This window comes from Myotis davidii, unplaced genomic scaffold (genome assembly GCF_000327345.1).
Source record: "Myotis davidii unplaced genomic scaffold, ASM32734v1 scaffold1755, whole genome shotgun sequence".
Taxonomy (NCBI): Eukaryota; Metazoa; Chordata; class Mammalia; order Chiroptera; family Vespertilionidae; genus Myotis; species Myotis davidii.
The window spans coordinates 255,110-275,920 of NW_006286225.1; the positions used below are offsets into that span (position 1 = coordinate 255,110).

At 38.5% G+C, this 20,811-nt stretch overlaps 1 protein-coding gene across 1 annotated transcript in view; it reads right to left on the reverse strand.

Moving 5' to 3' along the window:
- Nucleotides 1-20,811, reverse strand: part of LOC102756642 (collagen alpha-1(XXV) chain) — a 209,248-nt gene that overhangs the window by 175,840 nt on the left and 12,597 nt on the right. The window contains exon 3 of the mRNA XM_015559760.1: nucleotides 1,568-1,585. The gene's annotated coding sequence lies outside the window, so the exon portion shown is untranslated. The remainder of the gene's footprint in view (nucleotides 1-1,567; nucleotides 1,586-20,811) is intronic.

Genomic DNA, 20,811 nt, shown 5'->3' on the forward strand with positions numbered 1-20,811 from the left:
AGTGTTATATTCCCACTTCCTCACAATGCTTCCTGGGATCATCTCCCAGATAAATTATTTATGCTCAAATCCTTATCTTAAGAACTGCTCTGGGATAGTGAGAGGTGATACAGGCTAAGACAGAAGTTCCATTAAAACTTAAAATATGTTAAACATTATCGTCCTCCCTCAAATGTCTTTGATTAACACTCCAATTTCTTTCATTGTCTATTATCTCATTTCTTCCCTAGAGATAAACAGGGGTATGAGGGTTTTAGAGAAAAACTTGATTCCTGCTCCCTGTTTTATGGTATCATTCCAGGTGAGTCATTTATCTCTTCTATTTTGCATATGCAATACTTCCCAAGGCATTTTTGTTTTATTTGGTAATCAAATAAAATAAAACAGGCAAAACACCTTTTACTTTGTCTTCATCCCAGTATAATGTAGCAGCTGCAAACTTAGGGAATAAGCTACAACTTGCTTTGGTGAGTTTTTTCCCTCCAATAATTACCTTGAATCAACTAAAAATTTAAGTGAGAAATCTCAAATAATGCGAGTATTTTTTAAATGAATATAAATTAATTACATGCCAAACTTTTTCTCATGAGTGTACTGTGAAGAGGACTGCTCTATTGAAGTATGTGAGGGTTTTTGTTTGTCAGACATCATTAATATACAGAGCTCATAAAAATTATAAATAATGTTCTCTTGGTCTAATATGAAAATTAGTTCATAATGACAATTTATGATATTGACTAACAAAGATATTATGAAAGTCATTTATTTATCAAACAATCTAGGACAGAAATAGCATTGGGTATGTCGAGGGGAAAGAAATATAAGGGAAACTCAAGAAATAATTATGTTATTTACAGGTATTAGAGGGTTAAGGGTGAAACATTAATAATGTCAGTTCCTTCTCTATAGCTTCCTACAGACGACAATAAGTAGTAATATTAAATTTGTTGTTTAGTTCTGACTCATTTCTGAAACTCCCTCCTTTTGTACTTTTATCTTTATACACAGTACTCTCTTCTAAAATTTTCTCATTTTCTTCAATGATGTAGGGCTCAAAAGATTTTATGTTGACTGAATTCACATTTAATTATAAATCATGTCTTCAGCAGTTGGTTTATACTGAAAGTGGGGAATGAATTCAATATCTGTCTATAATGAATCAAATGAAGCTGGTAGGATGAGAGTCTACATGATCAGAGTCTGTGGATTTACAATAACATTATTAGTACATGATTAATCAGTACCTAATGTGAGCCAGTTCATTGCCGATATCTAGTAAGTCGTTCTGTCTTACATTAAAGTCCTGTGGCTCTGTTTCAGATCAGTTAAGAGTTTTGCTTTAGATGATAGTACATTGTTAACTTGCCATCTGGCCCAACAGCTGATGTGGCTCATACAGCCCTGAAGAGGCCCCGCTGAAGCTCTACTCCTGGGAAATATCTGGTCTACTGTGTGGTGTCATGATCACTGGCTCACAGCTTTTTATATCCGTTGAAAAAGAATGGCAGAAAAATCTACTGGAAAATTCCTAAATTGGAATTAATTTGTTAGAAAAGAGTTCACTTACCTGAGGACCAGGCTGACCCTGAAATTGAAAAAGAAAAAGAAAGAGTTACAAATGGGTTTTCTTCAGTGAATTGTTCACTTAAAACTCAAACTAGCTCTGAAATGTTTTTCAAAATATTTCTGAAGATAACAATCAATACCTAACTACTGGCAAAACTTCACTTTGTGGTTTTAAAATCATAGTTTACATTTTTACTCGATGTTATCATCTAAGATCTTGATATTATGGTCTATTACATGTAACTCCAAAATGACTCAAGAGTTTTAGAATGCTCTAGAATCAAATTGCAGAAGGAGAAGGCAAAGGGAAATCTACCTCACATGATCATAACGAATGGCTAGTGAAAAAGAGGGTGTACTCGCACAGACCATTACTGTGAGCTACATATTCCAAGGTGGCACAGAGTGAAGGGAAAAAGAGGCAGATATCTTAGTTTTAGAACTCACCAAGTCTCTGAATTTCTCATTGTTTAATAATATTTTAATCAATTTTAAAAATAAATATTTCTCTCTTATTGTGCATAATCCAACCTATGGGCATTTTGAAAGGACAGGAGGAAAGGGTTTGGCTCAATTAAGTGCATCATAACTCCTCAAATAGTCAATAGATTATGTAACCTCTGGCCAATCTAATTCATTTGGAATGTCACTTTCTTGTTTAAGCTGATAAAAATTTCAAAGCAGCATAATTGTATATGCTTGCCACTAAGAGAAAAATCACCTGTGAATAAAAGTATTGATTACACATCACCTTCTTAAAATCCCCAGTTGGGTTTTGTGTAAGATGAAATGAAAGAAAAAGTTCACACTGAGTTAAGGAATCTTAAAAAATACATTAATAATGTACAATCTCATCGCATCAGCAAAATGCCACTGAGTATTATTCAGGAAAGCATGGTGCTAATATAATTCCCAGGGAAGACTTGCTCTCTCTTAGCCTCTCTCTGAGCTTAGAATTTCTTTGATGATTTGTTCTCTCGCTGAAGATAGAAGAGATGATTTTCAAAAGCATTGTCTGAATGTGGTTGGCCAGGTTTTGTGTAATCAAACCATGAAGGGCAGCTAAACCAGGCTGCTGTGGAGGTTACTCACTCCACTCCTGTACTCTTTAGTGGTGGAGAGAAAGAAAGAGAATAATATTCACTAATTCCTAACCAAATACCAGACACTTAGGATTTGTTATTCCATTTACTACTTATAAACTTCCCTGCATTTTACAAATGAAGAAACTGAGGCTCACAGAAATAAGTGAAAAAATCACACAGTCTATAGTTTCGGAGGCAAAATTTAAACCAAATCTGATTCTGAAGTTCATGCTTTTCTACCAGGTCATTCTGCCTTTTTGTCTGGAAGTTTAAGAAAAAAAGAAGTAGGCTTGCTCAGATCAACGATGACACTAGAGCATTCTTCAAGAGACTGGACTTTCTAAACCTCCCATCCACTCCTCGGCTACAAGGTGAACCTCTGCCTCCAGATGCAGACCTCCAACCGGCAGGCCCAGACTGCTAACTGATGCCTGTCCAGAAACCAGGTCAGCAAAGGCTCTGGAGGGGAACAGACAGCCCTAACATCGGCTCTCAGCATGGAAGACCTACATAGGCAGGGCTCTCCACTTACACACAAATATGGATCTTGCCAGATCCATGTAATAGGTGAAATTGCAACACATGCTCACACTCACCTGCCCTCTCGATGTTTTAAGCTTCTGACCTTTCTGAAATTTAAAACTACTGCAAACTCAGAAATGTAAACATTTATAAAACCTTGGAATACATTACATCTCTTGTATGTTTTGGTAAAAACTCAAATGTAGGATTCTCCAAAATCAGAAAGAATTTCTTCAAAAGAATGTATTTTAGCACTGTTGCTGAAATTTGTTGCTTGTCCTACAACTGAGAATTTTCCTGTCTGTTTTTAAAATGTGGCATTTGTGTCATTACACTGAACAAATGATTTTAGCATAATGTGTACATATATTTATGTTATTGTATACAAACATACATTGTGTTATACATTTTATATTAGTGATAGTGAGAATAAATAGTAAATGATGGTGAAATGAAAAAGTTGCTGTATACTTTCCAAATGAGCTTTGGAAAGTATACAGCAACAGAAAACTCAGATTGCCCTAACATGTGAAATGAATTTCAGGTGTGCATGCATGTGAATATGTTTATGTTTGTCTGTAGGGTGGGGAACATGAAAAAGAGGGATGGAAGTGGGTTAGTGAAGAGGCTTCCCAGAAAAACGATGCATACAACATGACAAATTCGGTAACTCTCCCTAAAAAACATGGATTACACAATGCAATCCTTATAAATCTAACCTAAGATTTTAGGACTGCCTACACTCAGTGTGATGTAACAAACTGTGCACTAGCAGACACAGTGGAATACCTGTCAGAAACAGTCTAGCAACTGGAATATTTTCTTTTTATTTTATGTATTGATTTTAGAGAGAGGGGAAGGGAGGGAGAGAGAGACAGAAAGAGAGAAACATCGATTAGTTTTTTCAGTTATTTATGCATTCATTGATTGATTCTTGTATGTGCCCTAGCTGGAGATCGAACCTGCAACCTTGGCTTATGAGATGAAACTTTAACCAACTGAGGTACCCGGCCAGTGCCAGCTAGAATCCTAAAAGAGTCATCTAAAGAGAAGAGGTATCTGTGGGCATGGCAGTGAGAGTTTCCTGCAGGGTGCTGAGCATATAGGAAAGAAGAAAAGAGCCCAAAGTGAAGCTGGTCTCAGAAACACCCTGTGAGTGAAGGCATTAGGTGGTAATGTCTTCCTCATGACAAATCACCAAAAGAAATATCCAGAATTTTCCATGTTGTTTCTGAGTAATTCACTGAGGAAAACAAGTATTTTCATTCACTAGTGGGTATTTTTCAGTCTACTGTAATTTATAAGTAGTGAATATTACTAATAATCAACCATGAAAGTTATTTTTTTCCATCTAAAATACTTTTTAAATGAATAATTTATAAATTATGATGAAAAGTCACAAAATACAACTTAGTTGAATTTTCAAAATAAAATTCCTGACAAGGACCTTTTTAGCAAACAAATCACCAAACTGTTACTGTAAATAAAAACTGGAATTGAGTATAATCAAGAGCCATGCCAAGGGAAATAGTTAAATCACAGAAATATTGACATTTGGAACAAACATACATGCAAAGATGGAGAATGCCCAATGCTCCCAGGGGCTGATTTACTGAATGTCAACAGCTCAATGTAATGCCCTCAAGACAGCTAAGGCACCAGGGTAAAGTAAAAGGAAAATCAAGGGGAGCCAGCTTTAAAAAGTGGTAATCAGAACAGTATGGTGGAAAACAATCAGCCAGTAGCCGATGCTTGACCGAAAAGTGTTCAGAACAAGCTGAAAGTATGGTGAGGCAAATAAACCACAATGGAACATGATAATGAGATGACAAATCACTGGAGGATGAACTGCTACATTAGGCCATTAAAGAGCAATATTAACCATTCTTTGCTGGGCTGTTATCACAACATGGTTGCCAGAAAGTGCTAACAACTCTTCCTAAATCTACAAAGTCTTAGATTTCTGACTGAGACAATTAGATCCACCAAATGATACTTCTTTTATGGATGATAAATCTGTAGCATCCCTTTTCAGCTGGGACAAATACTGTTTTCCCATTCCCACATGCACAGATAGGCACACAAAATTTGTACTTTTAATTTTTAAATATATCTTTATTTCAGAGAGGAAGGGAGAGGGAGAGAGAAGTAGAAACATCGATGAGAGAGAATCATTGATTGGCTGCCTCCTGCAGATCCCCTACTGGGGATTAAGCCTACAACCTGGGCGTATACCCTGACCAGGAATCGAACCATGACCTCCTAGTTCATAGATCAACGCTCAACCACTGAGCCACACCCACTGGCTAAAGTACAATCTTATTTTGAAATATTGATTAGGATAACAGACTCACATAAACTTACTGTGATAAATTTTAAATAAAACCACTTTCATTCACAAAAGCTTGAAAGAATATTAGTTCTGCTCATGCAACTCTAAAAGGTGCTACCTCTGCTTCAAGGTAATTAGAAAGCAGTTACTTCAATAACTTAGAAACTGTTCATTAGGAAACCCAAGTTTGATGACCATTTTTAATACCCTCATTTCAGATTTATTTCATTCTCTTGAATTGAAAGAAAACACTTCAAAACAATAATTTCTATATTTTGCATTTTGGAACCTTTACTGCCCAAAAAGATCATTTGAAAGTGACTACAGTGGGGCCTTGACTTATGAGTGTCCCGACTAACGAGTTTCTTGAGATACCAGCTGTCTCTCGGCGGATTTTTTGCATTGAGTTGATAGAGTAATTTGCGTTAACGAGCTCCTTAACGAGCTCGGTCTCAGAACGAATTAAATTCGTAAGTCAAGGCCCCACTGTACTCAAGGTCCATTTTCTCATGAAAGTTCTCAAATCCACACACTAGGATGTCAAGCTTATTTTTCCCTCAGGTAAAAACACCTGAAGTGGCCAATCAGATAAAGCTTTAGAACAACATCAGAGGAACTCTGAGTGGCAACATCATTGCCCTGGTGGCAGGCAGGAGGTTTGGAGAAGCAATAGGAATCCTATCCTAGAATCATGCGGGTGGGATCCCTTAACCTTTCAAGAGTCACAGTTTGACCTAGATCTCCTAATTTCTTAATCCAATATTCCCGAAAGAGGTCTCTTAACTTCTGCTCACTGCAGAATAAATGCATCCATGTCAAAGAGAGAATCTTCCCATCCAGTGAATATTATTCAGATAATAGAGAGGGAACTGAGTCAGGCAAAGACTGCAGGGGCTTCACAGGATGAATTAGACCAGGGGTGGGCAAACTTTTTGACTCAAGGGCCACAATAGGTTCTTAAACTGGACCGGAGGGCCGGAATAAAAGCATGGATGGAGTGTTTGTGTGAACTAATATAAATTCAAAGTAAACATCATTATATAAAAGGGTACGGTCTTTTATTTCAATAGTTTTATTCATTTCAAAGGGCCGGATCCGGCCCACGGGCCGTTGTTTGCCCACGGCTGAATTAGACCCTTCACACATGGCACAGAACAACATGAGAGTTCTATCCTGAAGAAAAATCCCTTCCTAGTTTGATTAAGCTTCCATATCCAATTAATGAGAGGCTATTACATCAAATTAGTTTAATACTTATAAAATGCTATAAAATTTAACATGGCAATTTAAAGGAGGCTATATGTCCAATACCAAAAAAAAAACATTCAACTAATACAAATTTAGATTAAAATCTTATAAATTTAAAAACAAATTAATACACAAGTGGTATATTACAGATAAAAGCAACTGAAGAAGTAAAGCACTAAGGATTGTGTGAATTAATTTTAAAATGCTTTGCAAAGACTGCATAGTCTTGCAATGTCTATGCTTCCAAGGTTTCTTACATGCTTGACTAAAATAAACATTATTCATAATTTATACTGCCTAATGTGTTACCCTACGGGATAGCGATTAATAATTCTTACCTTAGCCACAGTCACATAATATTTCTTAGATAAGAGCATTTCAATTTAAGAATTTAAAAACCTTAATCCTCAGTGGTTTTAATTCTGGGAAGAAGAAACCATATTCTACACTAGAGGAAAATAAAGAGTTATAGTCTCAAGCCTGGTGGATATTTCTTTTTTAAAATTTGAGAGAGGAAGAGAGTGAGAGCAAACATGGAGATGGTTTTGTTGGATTCATGTAAAGAAAATAAAAACTGATTCAAAACTTGGAAAATTTCTTCCATATTTGCCTTTCATAAATAAATACTGTATTTAAAGATTTACTCTTATACTTAAACAGGTTAACAAGTCCGTCCCTTAATCATTAAAAACATTATTATATTTTCTAACACAATACCATATTTACCTTTTCTTTCCTTTTTTATTCATATATATATGAATATATATATACATACACACACACTAGAGGCCCAATGCACAAAAACTTGTGCACTCGGGAGGGTCCCTCAGCCCGGCCTGTGCCCTCTCGCACTCTGGGACCCCTCAGGGGATGACTATCTGCTGGCTTAGGCCTGCTCCCCAAGGGATTGGGCCTAAGCTGGCAATCAGACATCTCTTTGGCAGCCCAGGAGCCCTTAGGGGATGTCCACTTTACAGCGGGGAGCAGGCCTAGGCTGCTGTCAAACATCCTTAGTGCTGCTGAGGAGGCGGGCCCAGTGGGGACCCTCACCCCATGGAGGTTTGGCCAGACTGGGTGAGGGGCTGATGACTGTATTCAGGCTGGCCACACCCCCTTTAGGGTACAGGGTCCACACTGGGTTGCCTGGCCAGTCTGGGTGAGGTGCTGAGGGCCGTTTTCTGGCTGCTCAAGCCCCCAGGCGATGGAAGCTCCCAGCCTCTCCTTTTTCTTATTTTTTTTTATTCTGGGATTTATTTACCTTTTATAATTGAAACTTTGTTGCCTTCAGTGGAGCTCAGAGCCAGCCATCACTGGAGCAACCAAGCCTCCTGCTCGCTCCAGCTCCGTGGCTGCTGGCTGCCGTCTTGGTTGGGTTAATTTGCATATAGTCACTCTGATTGGCTGGTGGGCGTGGCTTAAGGCATAGCAAAGGTATGGTCAATTTGCATGTTTGTCTTTTATCACAGCTTTTAAAAATTACATGTATTGGGATTAATAAAATTATGTAGGTTTCAAGTAGATTTCAAGGATTCTATAATACATCATCTATATATTGTGTTTAATACCCAAAGTCAAATCTTTTGTCACCATATATTTGACTCCCTTTACCTTTTACTTCCCCACCCACTCCCCTATCTCTCTGGTAACCACCATAGTGTTGTCCATGTCTATGAGGTTTTTTGGTTTGTTTGTTTTTGTTGTCTTGTTTGTTCATTTGTTGCTTTCAGTTTTATATCCCACATATAGGTGAAATCATATGATTCTTGACTTTTTCTGTCTGGTTTATTTCACTTAGCATGGTATTTTCAGGATCCATCCATGTTTTCCCAAATGGCAGTATTTCATCTTTTCTTATGGCTGAGTAATATTCCATAGTATATATGAACCACATCATTTTTTGTTAAGATGCTCTCTTTTTAATGTGTAGATAAATCACATAAATTAGAGAGAAATTTAAGAAAATTTTAAAAGAAATAACAATGTTAGGTAGGCAAGTGTATGGAAGATAACAATTGTACATGCCAAGGCTATGTAATTATTCTATAGGCCCCCAAGGTGAGAGGTTGGTGCCCTGGTTTATAAAAAATTGTTCTCCAGCCTGGCTCGCATGGCTCAATGGTTGAGCATCAACCTATGAACCAGGAGGTCATGGTTTGATTCCTGGTCAGGGCATGTGTCCAGGTTGTGGGCTTGATCCCCAGTGTGGGGCATACAGGAGGCAGCCAATCAATGATTCTCTCTCATCATTGATGTTTCTATCTCTCTCTCCTTCTCTCTTCCTCTCTGAAATCAATCAAAAAAATATATCTATATATCTATATCTATCTATCTATCTATCTATCTATCTATCTATCTATCTATCTATCTATATAAAGAATTGTTCTCCGGTACATATTGCAAAGCTACAGGTATTGTTTGTTGTTACAGTGAGTCCCAGACAGAATTTCTGTCCCAAAATGCACTATGCTGCAAAGCTGCAAAGCCATACTGAGGAACACTAAGGTACTGAAACCATGAGCGCCAATGCACAGCAGTTTTGAGACTGACCAAGAATCCTGAGAAAACCGTCATAAACACTAAAAGGGATAGTCATGGATACCGCACTCTGACTTGCTGTTATGGCCAGAGCCGTATACACCAGCATTATAAGGGTAAACATGAGGACCACATCTTCTTTATCCAATCATCTATCAAAGAACACTTCAGTTGTTTACAGGTCTTGGCCATCATGAATAATGTTGCAATGAACATAGGAGTGAATGTATCTTTGCAAATAAATATTTTCAATTTTTTTCAGATACATAACCAGAAGAGGAGTTGCTAGGTAAAATGGTAACTCTGTTCTTAATTTTTTCCATACTGTTTTCCATAATGGCTATATCCGGTTACATTCCCACCTGCACTAGACTGCTGTTTTTCTCCATATATAAAATTGGATCAAAGACCTAAATATAGACCTGACAATAAATTACGTAGAAGAGAACATAGGTACTAAACTTATGTACCTTGTCTTAGAGAGGATTTCATGAATTTGAAATACAAGGGAAATAAAAAAAAATGAATAGGACTATATCAAACTGAAAATTGTCTGCACAGCAAAAGAAACCATCAACAAAACAAAAAGTCAACCACTGAATGGGAGAAGAAATTTGCAAACAATACCTCCAACAAGGGGTTAATATCCAAAATATATAATGAATTCATACAACAACAAAAACAAAACAAAAATCGAATTTTAAAAATGGGCAGAAGACCTAGATACTTTTCTCAAGAAGACATACAAATGGACAACAAATATATAAAAAGATGGTCGACTTCACTAGCTATTAGGAAAATGCAAATAAAAACCACAATGGATACCAACTCACACCTAATAGAATGGCAATTATCAGCAAGACAGGTAAAAACAAGTGTTGGAGAGTTTATAGAAAAAAATGAAACCTTTTCTTTCTTATAATTAAACTAGAGGCCTGGTGAATTCATGCACCAGTGGGGTCCCTCAGCCTGCAGGATCGGGCCGAAACTGGCTCTCCAACATCCCTCATGGGTCCCAAGTTGCGTGAGGGTGCAGGCCAGGCCAAGGGACCCCGCCAGAGCACAAATTGGGGCCGGGGAGGGACACAAGAGGTTGGCCAGCCGGGGAGAGACCACAAGAGGGCTCCAAGGCATGTCTGGCTCATCTTGCTCAGTCCCGATCGGCCGGACCCCAGCAGCAAGCTAACCTGATGGTTGGAGCATCTGCCCCTGGTGGTCAATGCACATAATATACATATCATTAGCATATTACGCTTTGATGACTGGATGACCAGACACTTAGCATATTAGGCTTTTATTATAAAGGATGTTCATAATGGAAACAAGAATTTTTACTGTCCTGCCAATTTTTATCACATAGTATATCTATACTAATAATAGAGGAATATGCAAATTGTCCAGGACACTGTTACAGTAACAACCAAACAGCAGGCTGCATGCAGCGACCAGGCTGGCAGGGGGGTTAGTGAGGGACAACCAAATGACTGAACAGCAGGCTGTGTGGGGCAACCAGGCCGGAGGGGTGGTCGTGAGGGGTGACCAGGCTGGCAAGGGGGGACAGTTGAGGGTAACCAGACCAGAAGGTAGGGCAGTAAGAGGTGACCAGGCTGGTGAGGGGGGCAGTTAGGGGACACCAGGCCAGCGAGGGGGGCAGTTGGGGGCAACCAGGCTGGCAGGGGGCCAGTTAGGGGTGACCATGCCAGCAGGGGGGGCAGCTAGGGGCGATCAGGCAGGCAGGCAGAGGCAGTTAGGAGTGATCAGGTTGGCAGGAGGGTCAGTTAAAGGCAATCAGGCAGGCAAGCAGATAAGCAGCTAGGAGCCAGCAGTCCCGGATTGTGAGAGAGATGTCCAAGGGGTCCCAGATTGGAGAGGGTACAGGCTGAGCTTAGGGGACCCCCCTCACGCACAAATTTTATGTGCCGGGCCTCTAGTAATAAATAATTTGGTTTATGCCATGTTTATTAACATCTTTAAAAGTGTGCTATTTTATTGCTCCAGATAAATATTGGAAGCCAATTTATAAACATTTAATAGAAACATTAAGTTTATATAGGTGCCCAATTTTAATTTTTTATATTGTGCAAAAAGATGGACTGACTTCTCTCTACACTTGTCTGTCCCACATATTTTGCATTAATAAAAGTGTGCCAGCAGAGTCAATAAATTCATAATGCATGAGTCACATACTGCTTATTGCTGCAATGATAGAGAACTCCAAAAAATGAAAACCTATTTTAAAATTGGGGAGGGAGTGGTTCTTCAAGCTAATAATCTTCAAGCTGATTTTCTTTAGTGACCAAGATGTCTGGGACTGCACTGGGGGTGGGCACACAATACAATATACAGATGATGTATCATAGAATTGTACCCTTGAAACCTATATAATCTTATTAACCAATGTCACCCCAATAGATTTAATTTTAAAATAATTTTTAAAATAAATGGAAATAAAAACTGCCACTTACTGACTACCACAAGTCACCAAGAGCTTTACAAATGACATCTCTATTATAATACATTTGTAAATTAGGGGTCATTTCCACCATTTTGTAGTTGAATAAACCAAGTTTCAGAGAGGCAAGGTAATGTTCCCAGAGACACACAGCTTCTAAAAGGGAAAGCTAGAATATGAACATAGATTTGACTTGAACCCTTTTGTGTTCTCACTTGCTTCATGCTGGTGGCTGAAGCCATAGGCTTAGGATAGATTACCCAAGGGAATTAAATAGGAGTGATTCTTAACACTTTTTTAAATTAGATAAAAGCTATAGCTGCACATACACACACATGCACAGACACACGCACACAAACACAAATCTTGATATCTATCCCTAGATTCTCCAGTGAATCATTCACTCCAGGATAAGATCCCTTGGGTAGAGAGATATAAACAAGAGAAGAAGAGTGTCCCAAAAAGGAAAGTGAAGCTGAAAAGAGTTAAAAACAACTTCGAGTTAGTTCAAGATTCAAGAGCATTTAAAAATGAAATTTAAATAAGGACCACAAAGGCCCCTAAGAAAGAAGTATATAGCTATATAGGCCAACCTCGAGAATCAAGAAAAGTCCCAAATAAATAACAACTCTAAAAACCTAAAGGAACTTGAGAAATAAGAGCAAACAGAACACAAAGTAAACAGAAAAAAGAAAATAGTTAAAATCAGAGCAGAAATAAACAACATAGAAATTTAAAAAGATTAGAAAAGATCAATAAAACTAAAAGCCCTTGTGACCTCCCTCCAATTGCTTCCGGTTCCCGACCCCCAGCACAGCCTTGTTCCTGCTTAAGCGTCCATTTCTCTAGACAAAGTCCCATCCGAGCTTCAGGGCTTTCACCTCTTCCACACAGATTTGCCTGCTTTCATACAGCATATGGGACCTGGATTTCCCCGGAATATCCACAGATTGTTGTTTTAATTATTTGATGATGTTGCATTCTGCCAAAATCATAGCTACTGATATCTTATCTCTCCTATTAAACGGTGTGCTCCTTGGACAGCTAACACTTAAGTGGTGGCGTTACAGTATGCCAGGTGCCGTGCCGTTTGTTTTGTGGGCATTACAGGTACCATGATTAGCCTGTTTTACAGTCGGGGAAACAGGCAGACAGAGGTTGGGTGACTTGCCCAGTAGCATACAACTAGTAAGTGGAAACACGGAGATATAGAATCAGGTCTGTCAGATTCCAGAGCCTACGCTTTTTAACTATTTTGCTATTCTGCACCTTGAACAGTGAAAGGCATACAATAAATATTTAATTAAAAAAATTCAGCCCTGACCGGTTTGGCTCAGCGGATAGAGCGTCGGACGCCTGCGGACTGAAGGGTCCCAGGTTCAATTCCGGTCAAGGGCAGGTACCTTGGTTGCGGGCACATCCCCAGTATGGGGTGTGCAGGAGGCAGCTGAATCGATGTTTCTCTCTCATCGATGTTTCTAACTCTATCTCGGTGGTCGGCAAACTCATTAGTCAACAGAGCCAAATATCTGAGCCAAATACAATTTCAACAGTACAACAATTGAAATTTCTTTTGAGAGCCAAACTTTTTAAACTTAAACTATATTGGTAGGTACACAGTTATTAACTTAATTAGGGTACTCCTAAGCTGGCCTTTGCTAAAAACGTCCTCAATCTGATTGAGGTACATTTCAATTGCCACGAAGTTTCAATCACACTGTACGTGCGCGCCTGCATGTGGTATTTTGTGGAAGAGCCACACTCAAGGGGCCAAAGAGCTGCATGTGGCTCACGAGCAGCTGTTTGCCGACCACTGCTCTATCCTTCTCCCTTCCTCTCTGTAAAAAAAATTAATAAAATATATTTTTTTTAAAAATTCATCCTTATATGAATTTTTATTCAATCAACCTACCAAGTTTCAGGCACTTCCTAGAAGAAGAAGGAAAAATAAGGACCCTTCAACAGTGTAATTTGCATAAACAACACCGAGAAGTTAATGCATTCTCAGATTCCCATACTATATCGGGCTTTTTCTGCCCCAGCAACTGGGAGAGCCCTTTGACAAAGGCTCACATTGTGAAAACTAGTTATAGTTCTCTCTTCTCATTGCAATAAAATTGATTGTATTAAAATACAAATAAATGTCAAAAAAGCCACCTTTATTTTAACAGATAATGTAATGCAGTTAATAATGCTGGGACTAAATTAGATACTGTAATGTAATTCTTCAAAAGGGTATTGAGTACACTTCATTTCTTCTGTACTATAAGTGTTCTCACTTGAGACAGGAAATATAACTTAGCATTTTAGAGACACTGGCTAAATTACCTCTATTGATGAGGCTCAGCAGGTTCTTTCTGAATGATTCAAAATAATTGCTGAGGGATAAAAAACAGTGTTCCGGGGGCTGTAGCCACAGCATGCCTGGAGCCTACTGGGGAGAGAATAAAGCACATGCTCCCATGCATGAATGGTTCTATGTGCTGCCTGTAGCATGGCTGACTGACCATCCCTGAAATTGCATAAATGAAAGGAAGTAGGCCACGGTACACACAATTGTATTAATAATTGGGGTGCATGAAATGAATTAGGTTAGCCCACCAGGTCCTTCCTAAAGGGGTGGAAAAGCAATACAAACCTCCAGGAATAACGTCTGCTAAAACAATCTTTTCAAAGCTTTTGACAAAGTACAAACTTCAGTCATTTATTTTTTTTTCTCATTGAAAGGAAAGTTCAGGGAGAAGTTTCAGTTCAGTTCACACACAGGCACATGCACACACACACACACACACACACAATGGATAGTTGTATGAAGCAGGAACTAGGACATGAGAGTTCTGTAGTACTGTCCTTATTCACAAAGGAAGTCAAGGGACCTGGTTCTGCCATTAAGCAGAGGGAAGATTTTACACCGATGTCAGAGGGCAGGGGTAGTGTAGTTCTTCGTTCCTGTAGCTCTGTGTATATTCCCACATGAACAATCTGTAGTACAATGGAAACTGTCCCCCTATTTGTCCAGTCATGTTGAGACTGTAGGCAGGAGCTGCAAAAGGTAGTCCCATTCAGAAGGGAGAGGTCAACTCAACCAAACCTGATTCAGATTTTCAAATTTTTGAAGGAAACAATAAATTTGAAACCTCTTTGCTTTGTGATCCTAGAGAATAGAGTTTAACCTGCTTTTTCTTGCTATAGAAATTTCCCAGGATTCTAGGTTCTTCTTTTCAACATTTCCCTTTCATAAAGAACCCACGGTAAGTAAACAATGAGAAATATTAAACTCATTTAACAACGCTATAGAATCAGTTTTCTTCTAGCATTTATAATTTTTAATGGCAGTATCCTTTTCAATAAACATACATAACATTCAATTTTATATCATTTCATAATAAAAATAATATTTTAATCCAAAAGAGCAATAAAATAAAAGTTTATAAACAATGGTAAACTAGTCAACACATTTTAATTCAATCCAATAGTAACTAGATCCAAAAACTTTTTCTTTACTCTATTTACATTTAAATTGAGGTAAAACAAAAACAATTAAAGGTTAATTTCTGCAGTTTAACTCAAGTAATTAAAGGATAATATTACTTAAAAATAGGAAATAGACTTCCTTCATGGTGTTATTCTATTTCTTAATCACAGAAGTATTTAAGAAACAGAAACATAAGGCTTCATGGCTGATTGAAACCTGAAAGGCATCTTTACCTAAAAGATCTTATTTCTCTTAAGAAACAAACTCCATGTGCAGAAACAGAATGCACAGGGCTAATTCATCTGGAGCATCACTCAAGTAATACACTTGATGTGGTTTATGCCATGATGACGAGAACACAATAAACTGTAAAAAATGTCATTTCTGGAAAATTTGTTGGCTATGGTTCAGCAAGAGATGAATCTTTGTAACAGATGTGACATGATGACTTCGATGAATTGAACATTTTAAAATATGAAGCATTTAAAAATATTCCCTTAGAAATAAATTAATCTACATAAAACATACAATATACCATGATTCATGTGTCCATTTTCATCACTGCAGAATAGTTCTATGTCAGTGTGACAGTGTCTTCCTTCAAGTTCCTGTTTGGGCTCCACTTTGGGTTCATTAATTTAAAAAAATGAAGAGAAAACTTGGACTCAATCTCCGATGTTCCCACCAACTAAAATTCTATACTTTTAAAATTTCACATACTCTAAGCTTTTCATGATTTGAAGATAAAAATCTCAGGAAATGATCTTTCTTCTAAAAATACCTTTGTTTTCTACTTAGCAGGAAAATTTGAGCTACAAGACAATCTGACTGAGAAGTCAGTAACTTGGTCAATATCTTGTACGAAAGAAATTAAAAGCCTTTAAATGCCAAATAGTAAAACATATCACATAACATATATATTGGGGTATTAGAAAAGGTGCTAGTTTTATATAATTACATACATTTATATTACTGGGCTTCATATCATGCCTTTAAGGATAAGGCCAAATAACATTTACCCAATTTTGGTTATAGTTTAAAAGTAAGACTTTTGAAGATCTATAGTTTAAGGATATTATTGAGATACTATTCTTGGTATCCTAATGTATTTCAAGACAAGGTGAGCACAAATATGTAACAGGAGATGTCTGTCTGTAAGAGATTTATCATAGTGATTTTAATAGTAAGTCACCTGCTGTAGCTACAGTCAGGGAGCCAAAGCAGGATGTAGAAAGGAAACATTTCACACCTGAAGTGAGGCTGACTTCCAGGCCCCAAACGAAAAATATTCTAATACAAAGCATCCCCTTTGTTATCAAAACTCTTCCCAAAAGGAATGCTTGCATTGTGCATGGAGTCTAACACTGACAATATGATAAGGGTATTATAAATCATGGAAAGCACTAAAGTAGGTCCCATTGTGTTAATCTCTGTACTTTAGGTTAGTCGACTGAGTTGCTACTACCACAGCGAGAGAAGACAGGTCAATTTTCAGTAATAATTTACAGAAGTGAAAGCTTTCTACTTGATTTATTTTTAACAGAACACACACCTGGAAAATGATTGAGGTGCTTGAGTTATTAGAGTTACTGGGAAGTTCTAAACATGAATGGGAATAAAAGAAACTGCCTACTCTTTAATGATACTTCTAATGACAAAATAAAAGCTTCTCCTCACAATGATGAATAGGAGAAGGTTTCCCAATCTGAAGTCATTTGCCTGGTGGTTTTGATTATTTATATGCACAAAGGAAACTTCATATTATAGGGACTATGCAATTTCTGTAGTGGGTTTCTTACAAATTAGGATATTTGATACAAGGTCAAGCAATTTTTCTTTTCATTTTGTTCAAAATGTTCCAATGATCTGAAATTGCCATCAGTTTGTTTATGCTCTGCAAAGCTTCTCTTCCCAAACTCTACTAACATCACCAAACTGAAGATAAAATAGGGATTTCCCCTCCGCCCCCGCTCTAAACAGGGCAGCTAATGCCTATGGGAAAATAACTTCTTAACAAATAAAACCCAGGGGATTTAGTCAGGCAAAGGAACAAATCCTCATCTTTCAAACTGGTAAACAATACAAGAATTCAAAAACAGTTTCTTTTCAACTCATGCCATGTAATGTACAACATCAGTTTGTATGTAATTGCAATGTCAGATCAACTTTCCAGATGGACATGAAGAATCAATGATTAGAGGCTTAACTTTAATATGCAAAGTAGAGGGTTGGATGGGCACGGGGAGGGGCATGAGCATGAATAAACCCCACAACTGGAAGTGGAACAGTTAGGTCATTTCCTGTCTGAGGACATAGAGGGCCTATTGGATAATGGGCAGAGTACCTGAAAGGAAACCACAAGCTGATTATTCCACTCCAAGGAATGGATTTTAAAAACCAGTTCTTATTCTTTACCCATTGATTAGAAGTCTAAATGGAAGGCTACATATGGTGAAAGTTATATACATTCAGCCATTATAACAGAAGGGCAATAAATTACCCAGGGTGCCTGCCGAGAACTCTCTAATCCACTCTTTCAATTTTCACTCTCACCTGTGAAAAAGCCTGAAGCTGTAGGCCAATGGGCTGTTAATAACGTGCTCTGGAAGGGAACAAGTTGAAATTGTTCCCCAAACTGCAAATCAAGAGACAAAGTATGTGTGTCTATTACTGTTGGATGAAATTATGTATCAGAACAAAAGACCGTGTCTGCAGTACAGGACTAAAGTATGCTTTCATGTGTCCTATAAACCCTGTGGCTCTGGGCAGCACACAGCCAGGGAGTGCTTATATTTATACTCCCCAAAGAATATCCTAACATCGATGTAGCTAACGGAAGCCTCGGAAAGGAAGTTTGTGATATGAAATTTAAAGTAATTGTTTTTAAATTTGCAGTTTCCAGATTGGGTTTCTACTGTGCCTGCCAAACATTCTCCTTCTTTTTCTGTGGGTTAGCTACACAAATATGGGTTTCATTTGTTTATTAATAGAAGGAAGTGGTGATTCAGCCCGTTTGTATAGATGCCCTAGTTTTCCTATCTCGACTCTCCTTCACAGAACACTGTAGGATGTGACAGGTCAAAAACTAGGAGGAAGGGAGAGTACGATGGGGCTGCCATTAGGAAGAGCAGGCCCCTTGCCTCTCTGGTCTGCAGCACTTGGAGCTTCAGCCTCATGCTCACCTTAGTCCCTGCCCAGCTCCTGCTGCTCCACTTTTGTCCTTTTCCTGAATCTAGATGCGGGTTCTGGGCAGTAGACATGCTATCACTAAATGCTTTCTTTCTTTTCTTAACATATTTTTATTGATTTCAGAGAGGAAGGAAGAGGGAGAGAGAGAAATACAGAAACATTGATGAGAGGGAATCCCTGATCAGCTGCCTTCTGCAGGCCCCACACTAGGAATCAAGCCCACAACCCAGGCATGTGCCCTAACGGGGAATCGACTGTGATCTCCTGGTTCATAGGTTGACGCTCAACCACTGAGCCACGCTGGCTAGGCTAAATGCTTCCTTCTACATAGGTCCAAATTTCTCCTCAAGTGTGATTCAACTCAACTGGCAAGTAGGAGAGAGACTCTTGCTGCTTCTTTCAAAAGTTTGCAGGTCTGTGTTTATTTGCTACAGAAAGATCAAATAGAAGCATTCTAGAGCTTAGTGCTGCCCACATGCACTTATGAGCCACATGCCCCAAGCATGTGACTCCACTCCTCTGAGCCCCATTTACAGCTGGTGAGTGAAATAGAGCAATACTATCGGCTCTACCTACTTCACAGGTCATAGCATCAAATGATCTAGATAAAATGGCTTTGATCTCTAACTTCCAATTAAATGCACTGTGTAATTAATAGCAAGGATGCTATTAATTCAAGTGGAAAAGGTGTATTTACACTTCACAGCCAAAGTTATATGGCTAAGCACATGGAATATGAAAGCTCATTCAAGAAATGAGTTGAAGGAGGGAGTATTTTCAGAGAGGGGAGAAGACAGCAATAAAAGACAAACGTGAGAGTATACCTGAGCGTGTTCGACAGGGATCTGAAAAGTGCAGCTCAAAGAGGTTCTTATTTGAAAACACCACCATGATGGTTTTGTGCCACTGGGACTAATCGATGTTGCTAGGTTGTTGTGAAGATATATTTTTTTTAATTTTTTAAAAAAAATATATTTTATTGAGTTTTTACAAAGAGGAAAGGAGAGAGATAGAGAGCTAGAAACATCGATGAGAGAGAAACATCGACCAGCTGCCTCCTGCACACTCCCCACTGGGGATGTGCCCGCAACCCAGGTACATGCCCTTGACCGGAATCGAACCTGGGACCTTTCAGTCCGCAGGCCGACGCTCTATCCACTGAGCCAAACTGGTCTCGGCTGTTGTGAAGATATTTTATAAATGTTATTGACATTTATATTCAGTTGACTTTAAGTAAAGCAGATTATACTCAAGAAAGTGAATGGGCTTTGTCCAATCAGTTGAAGTCTGAAGAGCAAAGATTGAGGTTTCCCAGGGAAGAAGTAATTTGTCTTCAAACCGTAACATAAAAACCCTGCCTCAGTTTCCAGTCTGCTGGACTGCCCTATAGATTGACTGACCAGCCTCCAAAATTACACGAGCCAATTCCCTAAAATAAATCTCTCTATATAGATAGATAGATACTGTATTTTGTTTTTCTGGAGAAGCCTGATACAAACACTAAGGTCATTTTTATTGGATAATCCAGAGCCTTCTTCTCAGTCTTCACTTGTTTGCCATTTTGCAAGAACATCTACACTCCAACCATGCGAGCCATACAGCATAGAGAAAATATAGCCAAGTGGTCATTTTAGGTCACAATGAGAAGAGTTTGATATCTTTCAAAGTCAATAAATATCTCTACTTAGATATCTTACCAATAACTTAAAATACTCAATGCTGAAATCTTTGTCCCCCACAAAAGGCTCCCCCTTTTTTTCTAATAGCTGACCCTACAGTGTCCTATACTGTTTCACTGCTCCTCTGGCTCATCCCTTATATCCATTCTATAAATCCTAGAACTCCTCCTTGGTAACTTTGCCAGATGAAGCCCATCCAATGCATGCCTTTAACCCAGCCCAGACTTTCTTCAGGTGTCCTGAGAATTACTCTCAAACCAATCATTCTAAATAGGTTCACATTTATTGCTTATCAGTTGCACATAGCTGTTTTTTCTTAGAACTGAAAATTAAAAGTGCTAAGTCTGGCATTCAAGGCTCTCCACATGGAATCCAGAACAACCCTCCCATAATAACTGCTACTCTCCATTGGCTCATTGCCCCCCTACTGCCACCCTCTTACTCTTCATTGATCCATTTTTTCCCCATCTTTCAAGTTTCAGCTCAAGTTCTAATTTTCCTAGCCATTCATATGCTTAATAAAACTTCCTCTTTCTGAACTAGTGCTGTGACTATCTGGCATTCATTTGGCATTTAAATATAAAGTGACTTGTATTATTAATAAACTAGAGGCTTGGTGCACGAACTTTGTGCATGGGGGGGGGGGGGTTCCCCTCCGCCCAGCCTGCACCTTCTCCAATCCGGGACCCTTCGGGGGTGTCCAACTGCCAGGGATCGGGCCTAAGCCG